Below are 10,050 nucleotides of genomic sequence, written 5' to 3' on the forward strand. Positions count from 1 at the left end.
TCTTCAGTAGAGCTGGCGTGAAATCACTCAAGCCATTGGAAAGACCAAGAACTATATAAAGAGATCAAGTTCAAGACCGAAGGGCATAACACTGTGGACGCCCTTTGCCCCACCTAAGAGACACAGAATCTTTACAAATACATATTACTTCAACAAATACGAATTAGTATTACGGTAGCAGATAAAAATCACTGTTAAAAAATATTATCAAATGTACTACACATAATCGTACTTTCGTACGTACAACTATCAAACTGTAATTTACCGCATCAGTGATAAAAATTAATCTGTATTTACGATAAAAACGGCACTTAATTCTGATAGATGATGACCGAGCTTTGCTCGGTTTTTTTTTGATACCGCCATCTTGTTGTATCTTTAAAGCGATTAGTTGCCCTCAATTAAGAAAAAATAGTATTATTATTCGCCAATAGATGTCGCGAAGAGTTGATTATTGAAAACACGAATAAAACAACTTTTTCTGAAAATAAATCGTAGCTAGATCGATTTATCGCCCCCGAAATCCCCTGTAAGCTAAATTTTATGAAAATCGTTGGAGCCGTTTCCAAGATTCAGATTATATATATATATATATATATACAAGAATTGCTCGTTTAAAGGTATAAGATCTTATATCTTAATCTTATAAGATTTCGGGGGCGATAAATCGATCTAGCTACGATTTATTTTCAGAAAAAGTTGTTTTATTCGTGTTTTCAATAATCAACACTAGACACATGTTGAAGAAGAAATTTCTCAGTCATTCTTTCAGGGTTGAGGATAGTGATTCTTCTGTTATCTTCTCACTGTTTCTCTCCATCTATTCTTATGCTCTGCTTGGCTGCTAAAATCACACTCAATTTTCCAATAATCTTACTTTTCAATATTTAATATTTACACATTCAATTGTGCTACCTACACATATGTTATAAGTAAAAAATATCAAAATCGGTACCTATTATATAACATTATATTGACGTCCATAGTGCATCGTCGCTTATCGTATATTCTACGTATACTAATAACGTGCTAATGTCATAGTCAAAATTATATTTATGCTAGGCTATGCTTGAATTAAAATGAAAACACTTGCATCGTCGTTCAGATTTGTATGAATATAACATCTACCTATTTAATTAACAACGGGAGACGCATCATTACAATGATCATTTTAAATCAACATTTTATTGTATTATGAGATAAAATTCGGTATCAATGCTATCAAATAATTTACGAAAATCAATTAATAACAGAATCAGCGTCATGATTTTGTAATTTTTTTTAGTTGGATACCAGTAACATTTTGAAAAGATAAGCGCGATAAACATAAAAATTTACTCTTACGTTAAATAAAAACGCAAATCTACCGATGTATTTCAAAGTAAATAAAGTAATAAAATTCTATTGCACTTTTTATTTCTTAAAAATTAATTTTTCATTGAGTTGCTGTTGATGTAGCTTATAAAGGAAAAAAAAGGTAATAAAGGGAGGTTACTCTAGAGAACGACAGCAAAGCATTAACTTGACAACTGCGTCTGTCTGTCTGGCGTCCGTCACCCTGTAAAGTTCAACACCATATATAATCAAAAACTATTTTTAAATATCTACATCTACATGCCAATTTCATTTTAATAATTCCAAAATAAATCTGCCGTTCTCGTCAGGTTTGACGAGAATTGAGGGTCATTGACTCGATTTCTTTTTGAGGTACTTAGAAATAATAAATCTTCAAATAATAAAAGAGAATAAAGATCTGTGGTCTATTATATAAATAGAGAAAGACAAAACAGTTTTAAAAACAATCCAATCCTCTAATCGTCAACCGTTTCAATATGTCTCATTTTTTTTAAAATTAAATTTAGATAAGAAGAGCATTAGTATTTTATGCTTTGACCACAAATAACGTTACTTATAACACAATTAAGGTAGTTCTAAACTAGTATAAAACCTATTTGAAAATCGAACTGAAAACGAATTTCAAGCCATCATTTCACGGCGAAAACTCGTAAACAAAACCCTCGTTTATACGTCAGCCGGGTGCGCCGTCAAGTCCACGAGAACGGCACACGGATTAACGCCACCGAACAGCGACGCCAATTAGAATCAACTATGACTGCACGTCATCACGCCATGGAATCCATAAAATGATGCTCGATAAATATATTTCGATGGAATTAAAAAAAATATTTCGGTTCTCAATATTTTTAATTCGTAGCTAGTGACACGGAAGCGCGCTTTCGACTATGAATATTACTGGTTTTGTGAAAAATATACATTTGTTTAAAAAAATCGCTTGCCACAGATCATATTATAATTATTAATATAGTAGGTATAATGAAAACGTTCTCTGAAGTGCACACAACCACGGCATAAAGTTACAACATAATCAGATCATAAACAACATAAACAAACAAATACCATACTTTAAATTTAAAATAAATAAAAATTTAAGAAAAAAGTTTTTTTTTTCTTTTTTCAAAGTCTATTTTGTAAGCTATTTAAGTTTGTGACCATTAATTCTATATTTCATTAGTTGAAATGCTTTACAATATATGAATAAGTTCTTATTATAATACGGCCCTTTCTCACTTGATCTGTCTACAATTTGAACAGTATTAACAATGAAAGTATTCAAATATATCTTCAAATAATTGTCTTTAAAACACACACACGCAAAGCAGCACGCTATGTGCCCAGCCCGTGAGGGTGTTGAGAGCATTTTGTTTTTAAATTAGTCATAACGCGGTATAAATTTAATTAGCGTGCTAATTGCTACGTCGGGCTCTACTCGCCAATTAATGCCAACTTTATCTTTACTGAAAATCGGTTCAGCGTAAGAACAGCGTTTGCGGAAGCGTTGAACCGCCTCCTTATATTATTATTTGAGGTGCTTTCTAATCACAAAATAAAGAAAACCTAGTATTTTGGGCGTGCACGACCAGTTATTGTAGCTTGGAGGAGGGCCAATATCCAGAAATGCACGTCTGTGGACTGAAAGAAGAAATAGAAGTATTTTCGACTTTTCTTAGGAGCAACGCGAAAAGATGACACATTTAATTTTCAAAAAATATACAGGCAATTGAGCAATAATAGCCGAATAAAATATAGAAAAACATTATTTTCTTGCAATTACAAAAATTAAAAACCTCAGTAACTCGCAAAATCTTTTGAACTTCAGAAAAAACATAAAAACAAATAATTAGATTAACAGCCTTAAAAGTTACGCTTTACGACTGATTTTACAATAGAATTATATTAATTCAACGAAACCCTTAAAATTATTTCTACTCTTGGCACACCGTTGATATGATTTTTGACCCAAATTAAGCGGGTGCGAAATTAATTTCACTTAACCGTCGAAGTTTTCGTAACTTAAAGTATAAGACGACAGGTGTTTTTTTTTATTGCCTTTCTAAGCAGACGTGGAGAATACGCCCACCTGACGGTGAGTGGTTACCACCGCTCATGGACGTCAGGAATGCCAGAGATACAGCCAAAGCATTGCCTACCGTTGAGTACTCTCCACAGAACTCGTTTGAAACAGAGAAAAATTATATTTGCTTATTTAGAAAATAGACAGAACAGTATCCTTGATATACATATAGTTCTATAAATAGATAGAACAGTATCCTTGACCATTGTTAAATTCCAAAACATTCCTATGTTACTCCGGCAGTGCTGGCTCTAATTGAAATAGCAAATAACGACATCAAAAAACATTTATGGTATACTAATGATTTTTAGATTACACATAACTGGGCTACTATAGTATATAATATATATTATTATAAAAAAAATGTTTTCTTTGTTTATTTTTTTTTTGTATATTACATCCGTTTACGTGATGAGATTTAATCTAAATCCATTTAACGTTTTTCCCTAGATTCATGATTAAGTCAAAACTTATCACTTAATTAATTACACCTTGATAAACTATTATAGTAATCTATTTTAATACGCCTTTAAGAATACGATATGAGGTCTAGGTATTAAGTTTATATATCATTTCCTCGATCGGCCTAAAACGAATATCTGTATTATTTTTTTTAAGTGATTTTATGACCTGGTAACCAAGACCTTTAAGTCATGTCTTATTTTAATTTATATTCTTATTTTTATGAAAAATGATAATATGGAGTGAAATGAAATGAAAATGATTAATTTGAGACGTTAATCAACTGGGATGAAATTAAATGAAATCAGATGATATGTAATGAAATATAATCTTAGTAAAATGGTGGTCATTTACTAAGATTTTTTCAGTGGACTTTTTGGAGGATCCCGAGAAGTTATGTCCAGCGGTTTTGTTTCATTTTCCCACATTTGTGCACTTTCACAGATATTAAAGAGTTAATAAACCACCGTTATTACACACTTAAACCTGAAGAAACACTAAATAGACAAAATAAAACAAATCACACAACTTCACTCCTCGCGTTCCCGCCAAAAAGTCCCGAATATCTGTACTTAGGACAGTTGCCATAGATAAAAATAATAACAGGGCAGATAAAAGTACTTATTACCTTGGCAATAGCAAAATGCATAAACGATGAAATTTTCATTGAAACGATGTAAAGAAGTCCGTGCTCAAAATAACATTAACTTATTCGTGCTCTCTTTAAAGTTTTTTTTTTTTTATAATAGGTAAACATTCCTGATGCTAAACGGCCTAACTAATGACTTACCATTCTTCAGACTTTTAATCATCGCGACTAAAGTATAAGACGCCCGATGTACTCGTGATAAAACAATGTAAATGTGCCTGGGTTCAAATCCCGAGCTGGGCACCAATTTTTCTCAGGAAATACATACTTAACATGTAGTTCGTGAACGGCTTCCAAAATCAATTACGCACTTTTTTTTTTATAATGGATGTATTTCACGACCGCACGAGTTGGTATGGTTCTGCTTATTTCTGTCTGAAAAGGCATCCTTTCCGGTACAAACGGTGGGACAGCAGTGATGCAATACAATGGAGACTTCCACCTCATGCCTTAAGTAAGGCTATGGTATTCGAGTTGTAACATCAGTGGACTCTGGTGACCGCTTAACAATAAGTTCTAAGAGGAACTTCGTAAGCTCGTACTCTTATTGAAGCAACAAAAAATAGACCGAAATGCGTACTTAATGTACGACATAAATGTTAGTAACAAACGATGACACAAAGATCGGTCAGGTTTACTTGAGTGGTTTGGATGCGATAGTAATTAAAAAACCCATATAGAACGGCCCTAAGCTACGATACGATATGTGGGACCAGAAACAAACAAATGAGACAAGAATAAGTTCTAAGACACCGAATACAAAATATTTCCCAGTAAAACTAATATATTCACAACGCACGGCTACTTTGAACAGATGATGGGAAAGTAGAAATAAATAGATTTTAGCTGAAAGAGATCGCAAACGAATAAATATTGTGATGATTATGTATTCGAAAAGCTATATAGAGAAAACCATGATCATTGCTTTTATTAATCTATACTAATATATAAATCTACAGTGGTTTTTACGGATGTTCCGTTATAACTACTGAACCATTGCGTCCGATTGACTTGAAACTTGGTATCCATGTAGAAAATACATTTATTTAATGGATAGGCTAATATTTATATGAGTGTTGGACTCCGTACACCAGTTACGGGGGCGTTAATGATGAGAATCTTTGCGGGGGTGAGAAATAATTATGTTAATTTTAAATGCCCAGCGAAGCGGACTGGTACAGCTAGTAATTTATAAAACTTCCTTCAAGCTGTAACACATTTCAGACTACAGTTACTAATACATTAACATACCCAATATAATGCAGTAATAATGACATAGAATCTCGTATCTTAAAGGGGGAAGTACTCAAAAACGTATATCCTTAAACTTAATAATCCGTTGTGCAAGTTTATTAAACGTCACTAACATTCGGTGTGCTCGTGCCGTAATGGAAAATTGAAGAGAAAACACCGAACAGTTTGCACGAGCGCGACCGAGATAGAGCGTTTTCCAAACCCTTGCTTACTGTTTCATAAAGTCTATTTAGTTGCTGATAACTTCTAAGACATATATTTCGTGTGTATTCCAAACATTATTTTCTCGTGTGAATAGAAATTCATGAGTTAATTTAATTCTTCGAATTTATGCTAAGCTATTAGTCGGTAAACTGGATAGAAAATAATTATGTACTGATTTTTTTCTTTTATAATATTTTTTTTTTATTGCCGTATAGGCAGACGAGCATACGGTCCACCTGATGGTGAGTGGTTACTGTCATGGACGTCAGCAATGCCAGGAGCAGAGCCAAGCCGCTGCCTACCGTTAAGTACTTCCCACAAGCCTCGTTTGAAGAAGGACATGTCATAGCGCTTGGGAAACAGCGTAGAGGGGAAGCTCATTCCAAAGCCGGATGGTACGTAGTAAAAAAGATCTCTGGAAACGCACTGCGAATGAACGTAGTGGCTCCAGGTAGTATGGATGAACTCTACTCCGATGGCAGGCGGTGTGATGGTAAGAACGAGACGACGGTATCATCTCATCATCATCATCATTTCTTTTTATTGTGTTTTCGATGTTTCGTGATTCTCTTTTCAAACTGCTTTTATATTGAATAAGAGACGACAGTTATATTATGTAACATAGATACAAAATTCTATTACATTAATAATAACTCCAAAATAATAATATCTATTGAATAATAAATTTACTTATCACAGTAAACAAGTATACCTTTTGAAAAGAACCGAGTTATTTATTTCGATCATTTTCGTGGTATCTTTTGATATTCTATTATTCTGTCAACGTCCCGACAACTCAATCACAATGGCTATTCCATTATATAAATTGACTACTTGTATGGAATCGCTTGCTCGGTCGCAATAAGTTGAACTAAAACATATTATGTAGTCATATTTTGTAACACTTCTATTAGCTTGACCTGTATCTGTGTGAACGGAATCTTTATAATACCTATGTAATTTTTACCAACTTCAAGACATCCAATTAACTTCAAACTTTTCACACGTATCAAGGGAGGATGATAATACTCGTGCTACGAGTATAATTATAATACACTAACCTCTTCATGGACGATTTTTTAAGTACAAAACACATTTTGAAGTCGTCGTGGCCTAAAGGATAAGACGTCCGGTGCATTCGTATGTAGCGATGCACCGGTGTTCGAATCCCGCAGGCGGGTACCAATTTTTCTAATGAAATACGTACTCAACAAATGTTCACGATTGACTTCCACGGTGAAGGAATAACATCGTGTAATAAAAACCAAACCCGCAAAATTATAATTTGCGTAATAGCTGGTGGTAGGACCTCTTGGGAGTCCGCACGGGTAGGTACCACCACCCCGCCTATTTCCGCCGTGAAGCAGTAATGCGTTTCGGTTCGAATATAATTAAATATTTTTTGCGATTTGTTCATTTTATATTAAAAACAATTCAATAAGTAAAAAAATAGTGATATAAAGATAGTGCCTATTCATTAAAATAAATTCAGATACATACATAATATGTGAGTGGCCATTTAGCGTAGAAACTAAAAAAAAAAATATTAAAAAAAAAACAGACAATGTGCCAATTTTCCTGAATAGGTTAACCTATAATCCTGTTCAAATTCACACAAAAAAAAAGAATTTGTTTTTTGTTTTAATCATTTTAGAAAATGTTTTTGGACTTATAACAATGTGTACTTGCTATTACTATATCAGACGCTTTGCAATGTAACTGTATAATGAAATAAAATTTAACCTCTTACACGTTGGGTCACTAATTTAAATTTCCTGGCAGGTGATGCTCGAATTCTGCGAGTACACCATCTCGCAGAAGGAAACAGCGGAACGGGAGAGGGAGAGCTCGTCTTCCCTCTCCTGTTCCATGAAATAAAACATCATCCCTGCAAATCTTTGGATGTTTGATATTAAATGACCATTGCTTCAAGTCAGTAATTCTGTCTTACTGGTGATGGGACATATTTTAAGCTGGCACGGAAGACAACTACTACCCTGCCTATTTCTTCAGCGAAGCAGTCGTGCATTCCGATTTGAAAGGTGAAACAGCCTTTATAATTATAAAATATAATTCAGACATCTTTGGATAGGTGGCAGCGTTAACGTTGTGATGTGTATGAGTCCGGCAACCATCTATCATCAAGTGGACTCTGAGCTCGTTCACCCATTTAAGCACTAGATCAAAGCTAGGTGCAGTATACAGTACGAAGTCAAGGTATACTTTTTTATTATCGGACGCGAGAGCTTGGAACAATTGAATTTGGAACGTTTTTTCAAACTACCTGAATGGTGTCGTTAGCTTGACTATGCAATAAAACCCTTTCAAGACAGCTTCGACACAAAAACCCAATATCCTAAAAGATTAAAAAATGTAGCAGATTTTCTAACAATTTTCTGATTTTTAGAACTAACTTTTAAAATATATTGTTATACTCGTATTGTCTGAACCCAAATAAAAAAACAAAATTGAGGGCATCTTGTTTTGAATTAGGAATAACCTAAACGACATCATGTTTGTTTATCTTTTTGAAACGAACATAGCCTAGACCGATGGACTATGTCCTGCAAACAATGAGGTCTGATTGGGTAGCTCCCGGGCAGCAGGCACAACACGAACGTAGCCCGAGGGCTTGTGAATATCCGTCATCGAAATATGACGGCATATACGAAAATAGAATGTCTGGTGAGCCTTGTTTACTTATACCGGCGGACATATAGAACGGATTTCAATTAAAAGATGTTTGAACGGGGTCGTTCGTGTGTCGTCTATTAGGGTATAAAGTTTTTTACTTTTCTCTTTTTTTTCCTTTTTCCTGTCGTCTTCTTTAGTCTAGAAAAGTTCGTCAAGCGTCAAGTCTCCGCCTTAGTCTATGGCTTCTAGTCATTGTGGGTCATATGTCCAGTCAAAGAGGATGCACACCACGACAATGTTGTTTAGTTGATATCCATTTTGTTTAATAAGGCGGTTGGTTTTCGTTAAGCATTATAAATCTTTTGGGCATTGATTTTACGGTTGAAAATAATAGTGCCTGAGACTTATGTTTCAGTCAGAGTGATTGACAATACATGTTGTATTCTGTCTAAATTCGGATTACAATAAACCAATTACCTATAATTATTAATTAGAATGTTGATAATTTCATTAAGCGTTTCTTAAGATCAGAAACAATGAAGATTAAACGTGAACCTTGGTGTGACCTTTGGGTTGGGGATCTCAATTACTAATTATTTCAAAATGGTTCCATAGTACCCTCCAATCGCGTGATCTAAGATCAGAGTGTCTCGAATGGCTTATAGATGTTGTCATTGGCGACATGGGCACGTGGAGAAAGTCTAGGCTTCTATTCATATTCTACGGCATCTTTCATATAAGCTCTTCAAAGAACTAATAGAGCTGATCCTCCTTTTTTATTATTCCGTCATACCTTCCGATGCCGAAAGAAAATTCATAATCACGTTGCATAATGTTTTTATCGAAAGATTTTCCTTTCATTATTCGAGACGGCATAGATCAAGCCTAAATATGGTGGTACAACGTTATTGCCCAATTTCGTGACTGCAAAATACATACATAGATATTACATTGTAAAGTACCATTTGGATGGACCAACAAAGCTATTTTTCTAAAGCTCAACAAGCATCGACAGTGTCTTCCTGCACATACTTCATCCTACAATTCAATGAAATGTTGTCAACTGATAGCATAGGCAGTTAAATGAATATGAATTTACGGACTATCATTATTTGTCTCTGTAACAGAGAGAAAATAGAGTAGTCTGATACTGAGCTGGTACTTATTTTTCAAGTGTTTGATTCACATGAAATGAAAGTTTTGAATTCATCGTCTAAAGGATTTATCGCTCGGTACATGTGGTTATGAAGGTATTTGGTCAGGGTGATCATTGAGTTCCAGTAGATCCAAACACAGACTATAAAGAATGTGGACAGTTCTACTCCTAATATTTTACCCGCAGTCTTCAGTCTACTCGTGATCAAGGCGCTTGCAACAGGACATACCTATCGGGAACTCATTAGGTAAATGTTCA

The sequence above is a fragment of the Bombyx mandarina genome, chromosome 18, assembly GCF_030267445.1.
Source record: "Bombyx mandarina strain Sakado chromosome 18, ASM3026744v2".
NCBI lineage: Eukaryota > Metazoa > Arthropoda > Insecta > Lepidoptera > Bombycidae > Bombyx > Bombyx mandarina.